The following is a 17,227-nucleotide window of genomic DNA, read 5'->3' on the forward strand; positions in this document are numbered from 1 at the left end:
AGGGACCTCCTGGGCCATCTGGTCCAACCCCCTGCTCAAAGCAGGATTCGCTAAATCATCCCAGTCAGATGTCTGTCCAGCCTCTGTTTGAAGACTTCCATTGAAGGAGAACTCACCACTTCTCGTGGCAGCCTGTTCCACTCATTGATCACTCTAACTGTCAAAAAGTTTTTTCTAATATCTAATCTGTGTTTCCTCCCATTCAGTTTCATCCCATTGCTTCTAGTCTTTCCTTGTGCAAATGAGAATAAAGTTGATCCTTCTACAATGTGACAGCCCTTTAAATATTTGTAGACAGCTATTAAGTCTCCTCTCAGTCTTCTCTTTTGCAAACTAAACATTCCCAAATCCTGCAACCTTTCCTCATAAGACAGGGTTTGCAGACCGGTCACCATTCTGGTTGCTCTTTTCTGAACTTGCTCCAGTTTGTTGATGTCTTTTTTAAAGTGTGGTGCCCAAAACTGGACACAATATTCCAGATGAGGTCTGACCAAAGAGGAGTAGAGGGAAATAATGACTTCACGTGATCTAGACTGTATGCTTCTGTTAATACATCCTAGAATTGCATTTGCCTTTTTTGCTGCTGCATCACACTGTTGACTCATATTCAGTCTGTGATCTATTAGTATACCCAAGTCTTTTTCACATGTGCTGTCACTTAGCCCTATTCCTCCCATTCTATATATGCTTTTTACATTTTTATTGCCCAGATGAAGTACTTTGCATTTCTCCCTGTTAAAAACCATTCTGTTAGTTGCTGCCCACTTCTCCAGTTTATTTAAATCTTTTTGAATCCTCTCTCTCTCTTCTCTAGTATTAGCTATCCCTCCTAGCTTTGTGTCATCAGCAAATTTAATCAGTTTACCCTCAATTCCTTCATCTAAATCGTTGATAAAGATGTTGAACAATACAGGGCCCAGGACAGAGCCCTGTGGTACCCCACTTGAGACATTCTTCCAACTGGATGTGCAGCCATTTACGACCACTCTTTGGGTCCGATCACTAAGCCAGTTATGAATCCACCTAACAGTTGCCTTGTCCATTCCATACTTAATCATTTTTTCAATAAGGATTGTATGAGAGACTTTGTCAAATGCTTTGCTGAAGTCAAGATATACTATATCTACAGCATTTCCTTGATCTACCCAATCAGTGATACCGTCATAGAAGGAAATTAAGTTAGTCTGACATGACTTATTAGTTACAAACCCATGCTGACTCTGTTTAATCACTTCATTCTTATCCAGGTATTGACATACATGTTGTTTAATAATTTGTTCAAAAATCTTTCCTGGTATAGAAGTCAGACTCACCGGCCTATAGTTGCCTGGGTCCACCTTCTTCCCCTTTTTGAAGATAGGAACAACATTTGCTCTTCTCCAGTCTTCTGGCGCTTCTCCTGTTCTCCAAGAATTTTCAAAGATTATGGAGAGGGGTTCAAAAATTTCTTCTGCTATCTCCTTCAGCACTCTGGGGTGTAATTCATCTGGACCTGGAGACTTGAATACATTTAGGTTAGCTAAGTGTTTCCTCACTATCTTTCTGTTTATAGATATCCTGGATTCTTCTATTCCCTTAATAGGACAGTGAATAACAGTTGGTTACATTTCCTTTCTGAGAGAAAACAGATGCAAAATAGGAATTTAAAAGTTCAGCCTTCTCAACATCCTGTCTTACCATTTCATCATTTTCATCCTGTAAAAATCCTATAGCATCTTTGACTTTTCTTTTACTTTTGACATATCCCCAAAATCCTTTATTATTGCTTTTGACATCTCTTGCAAGCCTCAATTCATTTTCAGCTTTAGATAATCTGATTTGTGCCCTGCAGGTTCTGCAGACAGCATTATATTCTTCTTTAGATATGCCTCCCTCTTTCCATTTTATAAACATTTTTTTCTTCCTTTTTAGCATGTGCTTAAGTTCTGTGTTCATCCATCCTGGTTTCCTTAACTGCTTCCTATTCTTCCCTCTTTTCGGAATTAACAACTGTGCTTTGAGAATTTCATTTTTCAAGATTTCCCATCCTTCCTGGACATTTTTGTCTTTAAGGATATCCAGCCATTGGATCCCTCCAATTCTCTTTCTGAATCCCTTAAAATCTGCCTTTCTGAAATCTAACCTTGACGTCTGAGTCTTCACAGGTCTTCCGCCTCTAGTTATCCAAAATTCTAAAATAGCATGGTCGCTACCTCCTAGGGTCCCAGCCACTTTTACCTCCTCAACCATTTCCTCCCTGTTTATAAGGATTAGATCCAAGGTAGCAGTTCCCCTTGTTTTCTCCCTTACCTTTTGGAAGATAAAGTTGTTTCTTGCAGTGTCATTTGTCCCCACATGTAGTAGCAGGAATGGGTAGTCATCTGTAGGTCTGAAGAGTCCTGATATCCTGTCAGACACATCTTTAATTTTTGCACCTGGAAGACAACACATTTCTCTTGAAGTTATATCCGGTCTGCAGATAGCGGCCTCAGTTCCTCTCAACAGGGAATCCCCCATGACCACCACTCTCCGTTTCTTCTTCACAACATTTTTCTTTCTCCATCCAGGAGGACTCTGAAGGCGTACAAGGTTGCTGCTTGTTAGCAAAGTCTTATCCTGATGTATTTCTTCATTGTTTTCCTGCGTGAGAGCCTGGTACTGGTTTCTGAGCAGTATGGGTGCTGACTGCCTCCTGATCCTCCTGCTTCTCTGGGTCACATGTCTCCATTTCTCTGTTTCTTCAGGTGCACTTCGAATTTCTTCTCTTTCTGTAACATGAAGAGATAATTCTGCTCTGTCCAAGAACTCTTCACCTTCCTTAATGATCTTCAAGGTAGCTAACCTCTCTTCGAGATTTTGCAACTTTTCCTCCAACAGGGACACAAGCTTGCATTTGTGGCATGTGAAGTTTGGCTTTTCCACTGGTAAGTCTGTGAACATGTAGCAAGAAATGCAGCTCACCAAATGGCTCCTGGCCTCTTCCATCTTGAGATTTCTTAAAAACGATGAAAGATGAGCCCAAATTCGCGCGCCGATCGGCGCGCGGTTTTTCCGATTTCCTCTTTTCAGCTGCAACGGCCAAAACCCAGTGATCGTTGAGCTCGCGGAGACTCTTCACTTATCCCAGAAGGCACTGGGAATATGCAAATGATCTCCTCAAGACTCTTCCCCTGGTTTTCCGATTTCCTCTTTTCAGCTGCAACGGCCAAAACCCAGTGATCGTTGAGCTCGCGGAGACTCTTCACTTATCCCAGAAGGCACTGGAAATATGCAAATGATCTCCTCAAGACTCTTCCCCTGGTTTTCCGATTTCCTCTTTTCAGCTGCAACGGCCAAAACCCAGTGATCGTTGAGCTCGCGGAGACTCTTCACTTATCCCAGAAGGCACTGGGAATATGCAAATGATCTCCTCAAGACTCTTCCCCTGGTTTTCCGATTTCCTCTTTTCAGCTGCAACGGCCAAAACCCAGTGATCGTTGAGCTCGCGGAGACTCTTCACTTATCCCAGAAGGCACTGGAAATATGCAAATGATCTCCTCAAGACTCTTCCCCTGGTTTTCCGATTTCCTCTTTTCAGCTGCAACGGCCAAAACCCAGTGATCGTTGAGCTCGCGGAGACTCTTCACTTATCCCAGAAGGCACTGGGAATATGCAAATGATCTCCTCAAGACTCTTCCCCTGGTTTTCCGATTTCCTCTTTTCAGCTGCAACGGCCAAAACCCAGTGATCGTTGAGCTCGCGGAGACTCTTCACTTATCCCAGAAGGCACTGGGAATATGCAAATGATCTCCTCAAGACTCTTCCCCTGGTTTTTACCAGTTCTTTCCAGGAGACATAATCCACTATCACTCGTTTATCTAACAGAATCAGTCAAAATCCTGGACTGGCATCTGACACCTTTCATGGCTGATACTTGTGTGACCATTCTAGAGCTGCTTTATCTATTCATAGACACTTCTTTGCAACCAAACACTTTCTGCATATTGTCCAGCTGTGGTTTTGTTTACATGTGAGCTGTAACCCCTGGCTTACATATAAAGTAGATGTGTATGTATTGCATGTAAATATATGCAATGATAATTAAATGCTGCAGCAATATGGCAACATTCTATTTGAAATTAACAGTGTATAATAGCTTTGTGTCCTCTAGAGGGCACTGCTGTGTGCAAAATGGATATAGCAAAACGGACAACAGTACAAGTAATCTCTTTAACCCAGTTGTGAAGATAATATCAAATTAATGCTAAAAGGTGGTCCTTATTCTTTTTTATACACCACAAATATTTTTCTTACTGTATATACACTGGGGCATGTACAAAGTGCTTCAAAAAATTAACAAAATATGCTTTAGGGAAATGGCTCCATAATGTACATTAGAAAAAAGATGTACAATATTTTCAAATTTGTTCTGCACCTTGCATCTACCATATATAATAATAATAATTTTATTTAAATAGAGCCAACATATTTCGCATCGCTTTACATTATAGAGGGGACTTGTACAGACAATCATAGAATGGTAGAGTTGGAAGGGACCTCCTGGGCCATCTGGTCCAACCCCCTGCTCAAAGCAGGATTCGCTAAATCATCCCAGACAGATATCTGTCCAGCCTCTGTTTGAAGACTTCTATTGAAGGAGAACTCACCACCTCTCATGGCAGCCTGTTCCACTCATTGATCACTCTGTCATAAAGTTTTTTCTAGTATCTAATCTGTGTCTCCTCCCATTCAGTTTCATCCCATTGCTTCTAGTGTTTCCTTGTGCAAATGAGAATAAAGATGATCCTTCTGCAATGTGACAGCCCTTGAGATGTTTGCAGACAGTTATTAAGTCTCCTCTCAGTCTTCTCTTTTGCAAGCTAAACATTCCCAAATCCTGCAACCTTTCCAAATAAGACAGGGTTTGCAGACCGGTCACCATTCTGGTCGCTCTTTTCTGAACTTGCTCCAGTTTGTTGATGAAAATGTTTTTAAAATGTGGTGCCCAAAACTGGACACAGTATTCCAGATGAGGTCTGACCAAAGAGGAGTGGAGGGCAATAATGGCTTCACGTGATCTAGACTGTATGCTTCTGTTAATACATTCTAGAATTGCATTTGCCTTTTTTGCTGCTGCATCACACCGTTGACTCATATTCAGTCTGTGATCTATTAGTATACCCAAGTCTTTTTCACATGTGCTGTTGCTTAGCCCTATTCCTCCCATTCTGTATATGCTTTTTTCATTTTTATTGCCCAGATGTAGTACTTTGCATTTTTCCCTGTTAAAAACCATTCTGTTAGTTGCTGCCCATTGCTCCAGTTTATTTATATCTTTTTGAATCCTCTCTCTCTTCTCTAGTATTAGCTATCCCTCCTAGCTTTGTGTCATCAGCAAATTTAATCAGTTTACCCTCAATTCCTTCATCTAAATCATTGATAAAGATGTTGAACAATACAGGGCCTAGGACAGAGCCCTGTGGTACCCCACTTGAGACATTCTTCCAAGTGGATGTGCAGCCATTTACGACCACTCTTTGGGTCCGATCACTAAGCCAGTTATGAATCCACCTAACAGTTGCCTTGTCCATTCCATACTTAGTCATTTTTTCAGTAAGGATTGTGTGAGATACTTTGTCAAATGCTTTGCTGAAGTCAAGATATACTATATCTACAGCATTTCCCTGATCCATCCAATCAGTGATTCTGTCATAGAAGGAAATTAGGTTAGTCTGACATGACTTATTAGTTACAAACCCATGCTGACTCTATTTAATCACTTCATTCTTATCCAAGTACTGACATACATGTTGTTTAATAATTTGTTCAAAGATCTTTCCTGGTATAGAAGTCAGATTCACCAGCCTATAGTTGCCTGGGTCCACCTTCTTCCCCTTTTTGAAGATAGGAACAACATTTGCTCTTTTCCAGTCTTCTGGGACTTCTCCTGTTCTCCACGAATTTTCAAAGATTATGGAGAGCAGTTCAAAAATTTCTTCTGCTATCTCCGTCAGTACTCTGGGGTGTAATTCATCTGGACCTGGAGACTTGAATTCATTTAGGTTAGCTAAGTGTTTCCTCACTATATTTCTATTTATAGATATCCTGGATTTTTCTATTCCCTTAATAGGACAGTGAAGAATAGTTGATGTTAAATTTCCTTTCTGAGAGAAAACAGATGCAAAATAGGAATTTTAAAGTTCGGCCTTCTCAACATCCTGTCTTACCATTTCATCATTTTCATCCTGTAAAAATCCTATAGCATCTTTGACTTTTCTTTTACTTTTGACATATCTCCAAAATCCTTTATTATTATTGCTTTTGACGTCTCTTGCAAGCCTCAATTCATTGTCAGCTTTAAGTAATCTGATTTGTGCCCTGCAGGTTCTGCAGACAGCATTATATTCTTCTTTAGATATGTCTCCCTCTTTCCATTTTATAAACATTTCTTTCTTCTTTTTTAGCATGTGCTTAAGTTCTGTGTTCATCCATCCTGGTTTCCTTAAATGCTTCCTATTCTTCCCTCTTTTCGGAATTGTTAACAATTGTGCTTTGAGAATTTCATTTTTCAAGATTTCCCATCCTTCCTGGACATTTTTGTCCTTAAGGATATCCAGCCATTGGATCCCTCCAATTCTCTTTCTGAATCCCTTAAAATCTGCCTTTCTGAAATCTAGCCTTGACGTCTGAGTCTTCACAGGTTTCCTCCTCTAGTTATCCAAAATTCTAACATAGCATGGTCACTACCTCCTAGGGTCCCAGCCACTTTTACCTCCTCAACCATTTCCTCCCTGTTTATAAGGATTAGATCCAAGGTAGCAGTTCCCCTTTTTTTCTCCACTACCTTTTGGAAGATAAAGTTGTCAGCAAGAGAGGATAAGAATTTCCTTGACCTGTTAAGATTTGCCTGAGAGAGATTCCCAACAAATGTCTGGATAGTTGAAATCTCCCATGACAACTCTGTCATATTTTTTGGAGAACTCGGCCATTTGATGCATAAAGAGTTCATCCATATCTTCAGCTTGCACAGGTGGCCTGTAGTAAATGCCTACAATGGTGTCCTTTCCATTGTTCTGTCCTTGCTCCATTCTTACCCAAACAGTTTCCACAGAACTCCCAGTCTCTGAAGCTTCAATCTCTGTGTAGATATACGTGTTTCTAACATACAATGCAACACCTCCTCCTCGTTTATCAAATCTATTTCTTGCAAATAAGTTGTATCCTTCAAGTCTTGTATTCCAATCATGTGTTTTGTTTCACCAAGTTTCAGTGATTCCAATGACATCATATTTCTTCTCCTGCGTTAGTAGTTTCAGTTCTCCTTGTTTGTTGCCCATGCTTTGTGCATTAGTATAGAAATATTTTAGTTTGTGATTGGTTTCTCTTTCTACAATATTTTTATTATTTAGATTCTTTTGTCTTTGTTCTTTCCTCCCACTTCTAATAGCAGAATCCTCAATAGCATTTGTCAGGTGTATGGCTTTTTCTGGCCTTTTGCTTCCCTTCCCGCATTGTTCTAGTTTAAAGCTCTCCTTATAAGTGTAGCAAGGCGACTTCCAAATACATGTTTTCCAGTCTTCGTAAGGTGCAACCCATCTCTAGCAAGTAGTCCATCGTATAGGTAATTCACTCAGTGATCCAGAAATCCAAATCCTTGCTGATGGCACCATCGACGTAGCCAGTTGTTCACCTGCAGAATCTTATTCCACCTCCTTGTTCCATGGCCATCCACTGGGAGGATGGAAGAGAAGACCACCTGCGCTCCCAGTTCTTTTACTTTCTTACCTAAGTTTTTTTCAAAGTCACTGCAGATAGTTTCCAGGTCGTTTCTTGCTGTGTCATTTGTCCCCACATGTATTAGCAGGAATGGGTAGTCATCAGTAGGTCTGAAGAGTCCTGATATCCTGTCAGACACATCTTTAATTTTTGCACCTGGAAGGCAGCATATTTCTGTTGAGGTTATATCCGGTCTGCAGATAGCGGCTTCTGTTCTTCTCAACAGGGAATCCCCCATGACCACCACTCTCCGTTTCTTCTTCACAACATTTTTCTTTCTCCATCCAGGAGGACTCTGAGGGTGTACAAGGTTGCTGTTTGTGGGCAAAGTCTTATCCTGATGTATTTCTTCATCGTTCTCCTGTGTAAGAGCCTTGTACTGGTTCCTTAGCAGTATGGACGCTGACTGCCTCCTGATCCTCCTGCTTCTCTGGGTTACATGTTTCCATTCCTCTGTTTCATCAGGTGCACTTCAAATTTCTTCTCTTTCTGTAACATGAAGAGATAATTCTGCTCTGTCTAAGAGCTCTTCACCTTCCTTAATGATTTTCAATGTAGCTAACCTCTCTTCGAGATTTTGCAACTTTTCCTCCAACAGGGACACAAGCTTGCATTTGTGGCATGTGAAGTTTGGCTTTTCCACTGGTAAGTCTGTGAACATGTAGCAAGAAATGCAGCTTGCCAAATGGCTCTTGGCCTCTTCCATATTGTTATTATTAAAAAGATTCCAAAGCAATGAAAAATGAGACAAAATTTGCGTGCCGATTGGCGTGCGGTTTACCGATTTCCTCTTTTCAGCTGTAATGGCCAAAATCCAGTGATCGTTGAGCTCGCGGAGACTCTTCACTTATCCCAGAAGGCACTGGGAATATGCAAATGATCTCCTCAGGACTCTTCCCCTGGTTTTATAAGACATTACAGCATACCAATAATCACATAAATCAACAGATAGCAAGAGGAATGAGGGCCCTCCTCGCAAGCTTACAATCTATGAGGAAATAGGGGAGACACAAAAGGTGGATGGTAACAATTGCTTTCATTGTTCTGACCAGCCATAATGTAAGAAATCGGGTGTTCCTGTGATGCTGCATGAACCGGTTATCAGCCAGAATATGTAAAAGTACAGACACAGAGGGATATTAAAAGCAAAAGAGTTTGAGAACATGAGACGAGGAACCTGGTTATGGTGAAAACTTTGAATGGGCCACACTGGGATAGTTAAATAAATGTGTTGAGTTGGTAGGCCAGTCCGAAGAAATGCATTTTTAGGGCACACTTAAAACTATAGGTATTGGGGATTAATCGAATTATCCTAGGTAGTGCATTCCATAGAATTGGTGCAGCATGTGAGAAGTCTTGGAGACGGGAGTGGGAGATTCTGATTATTGAGGATGTTAACCTCAGGTCATTAGCAGAACGGAGGGCATGGGTAAGGTGGTAGACTGAGATGAGGGAGGAGATGTAGGGTGGCGCTGTGGGTGAGAGTGATAAGCTTATATTGAACTCTGGAGTGGATGGGTTACCAGTGCAATGACTGGCACAAGGTAGAGGCATCGGTGTAATGGTTGGTGAGGAATATGATACTTGTAGCATTCAAGACAGATTGGAGAGGGGAGAGTTTGGTAGGAGGGAGACCTATTAATAGAGAGTTACAATAGCAAGACGAGAATGAATAAGAGCAACAGTAAGAGCTTTTACAGAGTCGAAAGTAAGAAAAGGTCAAATTCTAGAATTTATTTTTGAGTCGCAGATAACAAGAGCAAGCCAGTGATCGGATGCAGAGGGTGAATGAAAGCTCGGAATCAAATATGACCCCAAGACAGCAGGCATGTGACAGGGGAGTAATGTTAGAACCACAGACGGAAATGGCAATATCGAACATAGGTAGATTAGTAGAGGGAATTCAGTTTTTGACAGGTTTAGTTTCAGATAGAGGGAGGACATGATGTTGGAGACAGCGGTGAAATAATTACTGGTGTTTTGTAATTATGCAGGCGTGATGTCAGGAGTAGAGGTGTATAATTGGGTGTCATCATCATAGAGATGGTACTGGAAACCAAATCTACTGATTGCTTGTTCAATAGGGGCAGTATACAAGAAGAAGAGGAGGGGGCCTAGAACTGATCCTTGAGGAACCCCAACAGTAAGGGGAAGATGAAAGGATGAGGATCCAGCAAAAGAAACAGTGAAGAAGTGGTCAGAGAGGTAGGAGGAGAACCAGGAGAGAAGGGTATCCGTGAGGCAGATAGAGCAGAGCATAGTGAGGAGGAGCTAATGATCCACAGTGTTGAATGCTGCAGAGAAATCAGGAGAATTAGCACAGAGTAGTGACCATTAGATTTAGCTGTTAATAGATCATCAGAGACTGTGTGAGGGCAATTTCAGTAGAGTGTAAAGAACGGAAACTGGATTGAAGGGGGTCGAGAAGAGAATTATCTGAGAGATAGCGGATTAGACGTCAGTGGACCATGCATTCCAAGAGTTTAGAGATGAAGGGAAGATTAGAGGCTGGTCTATAGTTAGCAGCACAGTTTTTTGTTTTTTTTTAAGTAATAAATGTAAGATGGCATGTTTAAATGAGGAGGTAAAGATACCAGAAGAGAGAGAGATTGAATATTTTTGTTAGGTGAGTGGTGACAGCAAGGAAAAGGGACTGGAGGAGATGTGATGGAATAGGGTCACTGGTGCAAGTAGTAGATGCAAGGAGCCTGATCACTTCTTCTGTGACTGGTTCAAAGTCAGAGAGTGAGCTAGATGCAGTGGGGGAGGGAGGACAGTGCATGGTATGTGGAGATTGGGAGAAAATTTCCTGTCGAATATGGTCAATTTTTTTCTTTGAAATAATTGGCCAGATTGTCTGCGTGGAGATCCGTGGTTGGGGCCTGCACTCTTGGGTTGAGTAGGGAATGAAAAGTGTCAAAGAGACGTTTAGGATTATTGGATAGAGAGATGATGAGGATGATGAAATAGGTTTGTTTGGAGAGGTGAAGGGCAGAGTTGTAAGATTTAAGCATAAAATTATAATGGATGAACTCTTCGGGCAGATTGTATTTTCTCCACAGACGTTCGGCGCACCTGGAGCACTGCTGTAGGAAACGTGTTTCCAGTGTGTGCCAGGGTTGTCGCCATCTGTGCCAAGTTGTTCTATGTATAGGAGGTGCAGCTTCATCCAGTAAAAATAAAAAAATTTTTTTTTTTCCATTTGAGTTAGGGTTAGGGCTAGAGTTAGGGTTATAGCTAGGGTTGGGGTTAGGGTTTGGGCTAGAGTTGGGGTTAGACTAGGATTAGAGTTGGGGCTAGGGTTAGGGCTGGGACAAGGGTTAGGGTTGGGGTTAGAGTTAGGGTTGGGGTAGGGTTAGAGTTAGAGCTAAGGTTAGGGTTAGAGCTAAGGTTAGGGTTAGAGCTAGGGTTAGGTTTTGGGGCTAGGGTTAGAGCTAGGGTTATGGTTGGGGCTAGGATTAGGGTTGTGGTTAGAACTAGGGTTAAGCTTGAGCTAGGGTTGGGGTTGGGGCTAGGGTTAGGGTTGGAGCTAGGGTTAGGGTTGGGTTTAGGGTTGTATTGGGTTTAGGGTTGTATTGGGTTTAGGGTTGTATTGGGATTAGGGTTGAGTTGGATTTAGGGTTGTGATGTTGGTATTAGGGTTGGGACTAGGGTTGGGGTTGTGTTGGGGTTAGGGTTGTGGTGTTGGGGTTAGGGTTGTGGTTATGGTTATTGTTAGGGTTGGGACTAGGGTTAGGAGTGTGTTGGGGTTAGGGTTGAAGTTATGGCTGTGTTAGGGTTGGAGTTAGAATTGGGGGTTTCCAATGTTTAGGTACATCAGGGGGTCTCAAAACGTGACATGGCATCTACCATTGATTCCAGCCAGTTTTGCGTTCAAAAAGTCAAATGATGCTCCCTCCCTTCTGAGCCCTGCCATGCGCCCAGACAGTGGCTTTTCCCCACATACGGAGTATCGACTCACTCAGGAGAAATTGGACAACAAATTTTGTTGTCCAATTTCTCCTGATACCCTTGTGAAAATAAAAAAAGTTTGGTTCCAAAGTAAATTTTTTGTGAAAAAAGTAAAATATTCATTTTTTCCTTCCACATTGCTTCAGTTCTCGTGAAGCACCTGAAGGGTTAATAAACTTCTTGAATGTGGTTTTGCGCACCATGAGGGGTGAAGTTTTTAGCATTGTGTCGCTTTCGGACATTTTCTGTTATATTGACCCCCCAAACTCAATTCAAGTGTAAGGTGTTCCCTAAAAAAGATGGTTTTGTAAATTTTGTTGGAAAAATTAGAAATCGCTGGTCAACTTTTAACCCTTATAACATTCTAAGAAAAAAAATATCTTTCAAAAATTGTGCTGATGTAAACTAGACATGTGGGTAATGTTATTTACTAACTATTTTGTGCAATATTACTCTCTGATTTAAGGACATTTTAGGTCTGGGTGTTCAATGGGTTGGGACTCTGGGATAGCTATTTAGCTCATGAGGCTTTGTACCTCTCGTAACTGCCTTGTAGGCCGTTTTCCCTCTATACAAATAGTTTGAGATTGTGCTGGCAATTGTACCATTATAATCATGTGTTGCTGCTATACTATGTGACACTGCTGCTGTGTTGCTGCTATATTATAATTAGTTAAAAAACTTTCTATTTGTCCCTGTTATACTATTGTTCTCCGGACACTATACTGTGATTACTGTGTGTTATTTGGTGCTCTTTGTATTCTATTTTTGCCTGGTGTTTTGCCTTTGTCTTTTCACCAGATTTGTACTCATTCAGATATGATACTTTTAATGTGATATATGTATATGTCAATAAATAATCCCTTTTTGCACTTTACATGTGAGAAGTTTTATTATGGCACAGTTAAAATCTTTTGTTTTGGGCATTTGACTCATGTATGTGTTGTAGGTTTCTTATATGGGGAGTCGCCTATGAATCATGTCTTGTTTGAGATTGGTGATCATTTATAGGTATGACATTAAATACATACTATTATGTATAGCAAAAATCACAATCTATGAACACCAGCTACATGCTGCCTTTCAAAGGAATATTGTAATGAAAGATACAGGAGTGAGTCATCAGCAGACCCCGGCTGTCATGCCAACCCATTAGTGCCCCGTGAGCAGGGCCAGTTTTAGTCAAAGTGGGGCCCTGGGCAAAAGTTTAAAGTGGGGCCCCGAATGTTCACATATTGCACCATCACACCGAAAGATTTCGGTTGTATTTACATGCACTTTCAGGCCGCTAAACAAGCAAACGATAATACTGAAGTCGTTCGACGCTTGTTTCCCGGCCTCTTTAGGGTATATGCACATGTTCAATGGCTATTGAACACAGGTGAATACGCATGTGTTCATTGAACTGTGTGTATTCACTGCGTCCAATACATTGTACGGGTGAAATTTATCTTGCAGAGGCTCGCGTCTCCGCAAGATAAATAGACATGCTGCGGTCAGGAAAAACGTGCCTCATGTCCGTCTCCACAGATCATCCACGGGTGTTTGTGCACACATATTGGACATGGGATTTCTTGAAATCCCATCCACTATGCTGTAACATCTGGACGCTGCACAAGTACGCAGTGTCCAACCCGCATTGTTTACTGACCATGTGCACCTACCCTTACTCCGGCTGTGGAAGAATGATGCCTACAGATAGTCCTTGATAGGGTATAATGCAGGTCCCATATAGTACAAATAGTAAAATGCACTCCCCATGGTCCTTGATAGAGTAAAATGCAGCCCCTCTCAGAGTATAATGCAGCCTCACACACACAGTATAATGCAACCCCCAGAGTATAAGACAGCCCCCCTTATAGAACATAATGCAGCCCCTTCAGAGTATAATGCAGCCCCCACACACAGTATAGTGCAGTCCCCCCAAACACAGTATAATGCACCCCCCAAAGAGTATAATTCAGCCCCCCGCGTACACACATTATAGTGAAGCCCCCTACACTCACAGTATAGTGCAGTCCCCACACAAAGTATAGCGCAGCCCCTCCAAATACAAAGTATAGCAAAGCCCCCACATACACAGTATAATGCAGCCTCCCCACACAGTATAGTGCAGTCCACACATACACACACAACACATAATAGTGCAGCAGATGCACACTAATGTTTACTGATTTAAATATAAACTACCTTCCCTAAAAAAAAAAGTGTGTTTGTGTTGTACCTTACCTCAAAAAACAAGTGTGTTTGTGTCGGCGGCAGCGCATAAAGATAAAAAGACAATATATAGTGCTTACAAAATACACCAACTTTTATTTTCAACACTTTTACAACTTTTATTTTCAACAATTTTTTAAAAAAAGGGTTAAGGTTGGGGTGATTTGTTTGCATGGGTGCTGTACTCTGGAGCATGGTGGATGCTGCCGGCTGCAAGGTTGAAGGACTTGGCAGCGTGGTCGCTCGGTGAACTGGAGGCGGTGGTGGTGGCGGATAGTTCGGTGCTGTGGGAGCTGGATAGTAGATTTGTTGCTGGTGGAATTCTCCGGCCTGTTGAGTATAGGATTGTGACTGCTGCTGGGACTGCTGCTGCTGCTGTAATGCGTGGCTGTAAACAACCTGGCAGGCCTGCATGACGTTGAGCTGGAGTTGAGGCGTAAGGTTTTCCGACACGCTACGCTCAATTGCAGAATAAAATTGTTGCGCCGATCTATTAAGGTCGGCTTCCAGGTGGTCTAGGCGATTGTTGACTTCCTTGCACCCACTCTTCACTCTGTCAGCAATCAACCTAACCCCAACCTGGAAGACCCAGCTTAATTGAAGAAACTCGGGCATGCCTGACCTCTCCCAGGCCCTCTGCCGCTGACAGGAAGTCCTAACAAAAGCAGAGGCAGAGGGCTGGGAGAGGGGAAAACCTGATGGATCGTCTGCCTCTTCCCCAGTCTGTGTAGCCTGCAAGGTTGCTCCATCGCTGGTGGATGACTGGGACTGCGTCTGTTCAGTGGCTGGTAGATGAGGGGCCTCTTCAACCGAGGAGGCTCCGGGTTGTGTGGTGCTGCACCCGGCTCTGTGTGGAAAAGAGAAAAACATTAGTGCAAAAATCAAGGTTGTGTTGTGCTGCTCCAGGTTCTGTGTGTGGAAAAAAATTAAACATTAGTAAAAAAAAGAAATTTTTTTTATATATACTTACGTTCGCTGAGCAAGCGCAGGCCTCAGAAAGGCAAGGTCCTGGTGGTATTTGTATTTGAGGAAGCTTGCAGCAGAACCACTTCGAACCCGAAGCTCCTCTCTCATGTCCTTATTGAAGCGGTCCTTCATTGAGCGCCAACGGATTTTGATTCGCTTCACTGTTACGGTGAAAAAAAATAATTCTAAAACAATGCACATCCATTCACAGGTTCACTACCGGTCCAGACCATATTGCAATACTTACCAAAATCATTTCTGGCTCGTGGTGTGGCACGGTCCCAACCAGGCAGCAGCGATGTTGCCACTTCTTCCCAGAGCTGTTAAATCAACACATTGTCGGAGTGCTGAGTGCTCATGGGTGTCCCACAACGGTATTCGCTGTTGCACAAGGTAGATTAGTTGTTCATTGTCTACATTGTCTTCCCATTGTGAAACCTATTGAAAAAATAGAGAAAATTTTTTTTAAGTAAAACTGGAAAAAAATTGTATTACACCTCTGATGAAAGGAATACTTACACCCCGTCTTTCCTCCTGAGACACATGAGCCCAATAACCCTGGGAAGAATCCTATCCACTGGACTGCTCCTGCTCTTCATCACTGCCAGGTACCTGTAAAGAAATTAAATGATTTAACACATGTGGAGTATTGCCAGTCAATACATTCTAATCAGTAAAGCGAATGTGATTACGTAATATTTTTCCGGTCCACCCTGGGTAGAAGTCTGTTCTTCACTTGATTACATTTTGAAGAGCAGGCAGCAGTCAAGTGAAACACTACAGAAAAAAAACAAGAAAAATTAAACTTGTAAAGATCCAAAAACAATGTAGACCAAAAAAAAAGGACGACAATATTTACATTACAGACAGTAGTCCAACACCACAGCAGTCAGCACAGGCCAGGGACAGACGGCAGCAACAGGAGTCAACCACAGCACCAGGAGACGACCACGGGAAAACCACTACACCAGGAGACACCCACTGCGCCAAAGTCGCGTTTCAAATAATGCTTCCAGCGCCTTTTCTCAGCCAATGATGAAGGACGCACACTGTGGGCAACATGATGACATGGGCAGCGGCCAACACCATCTTAGAGAAGGGCATAGAAGTGATTGGCTGGCTTTGTGTGGCGCCACAGTGGGTATAAAAGGCCGTGACCGCCATCTTACTTCTGCTGATCTTAGAATAGGGAGAGGTGCTGCTGCTGCTGCTGATTCTGAACAGGGAGAGCGTTAGGCAGGGAAGAAGAAAAAAAAATTGCTTCTGCTGATAGCGCTTTTCACTGTACAGTTAGTGTGCCGTGAAAGGGGAGGATTTTTGTGGTGTGCAGCAGCGCTGGTGGTGATTAGGCTGCCTTTAAAGGCTACCTGCTAGCTGCATTGCTGTGTGCACACTGCTGTTCAAACTGCTTTTTTCAAAGCACTCCAACTTTTACTATTTTGTTCTGGTGAGTTACCTAGCGTTCATTTTTTCACTCACTGTATAGCGGTGTACGCTCCTCCCACACTACCGTGTACCGCCTTGTATCACGGACAAATAGAAGCTATCTGTGTGTGACTCTGGAAAAACAAGCCAAGGAGATTTTCCATTTTTCCAGACCTACACCTGAGAGAGCTGTTTGCTTTTCAAACAGTTTTGTATATCTGCTGTTTGATAACGGTCAAAACTAGACAGAGACAGCGTGTGTCAGTCCGTATGCAAATAGACGGAGATTGACAATTTTCCATACAGACACCGTATAGCAGTGTACGCTCCTCACACACTACCGTGTATGGCCTTGTATCTCGGACAAATAGAAGCTATCTGTGTGTGACTCTGGAAAAACAAGCCGAGGAGATTTTCCATTTTTCCAGACCTACACCTTAGAGAGCTGTCCGCTTTTCAAACAGTTTTGTATATCTGCTGTTTGATGACGGTCAAAAATAGACAGAGACAGCGTGTGTCAGTCCGTATAAAAATAGACGGAGATTGACAATTTTCCATACAGACACTGTATAGAGCTGTCCGATTCTCAAACAGTATTGTATATCTACCGTTCGCATTACAGTCACATCTATACAGAGTCAGCGTGTGTGTGTGACACTCCGTAAATACATATACGGAGATTGTTAGTTACACAAAAAACGAATACAGCTGTACACTTCTGATACAGTTCCATATATATCTGCCTGTTGGATTACGGTCAAATACATACTGTGAGAGCGTCTGAGACTAACAAAATATATACGTAGATTTAATTTTTTTAATACACCTTACACAGCTGGATGCTCCTCATACAGTACCATCTGTCTGCTGGTATTTTTGGTAAATTTTCCCAAACATGAGGAAGTATGGTGGAAGAGGCCGCGGACGTGGGCAG

This window comes from Dendrobates tinctorius, unplaced genomic scaffold (genome assembly GCF_039654945.1).
Source record: "Dendrobates tinctorius isolate UK_male_01 unplaced genomic scaffold, ASM3965494v1 ptg000246l, whole genome shotgun sequence".
Taxonomy (NCBI): Eukaryota; Metazoa; Chordata; class Amphibia; order Anura; family Dendrobatidae; genus Dendrobates; species Dendrobates tinctorius.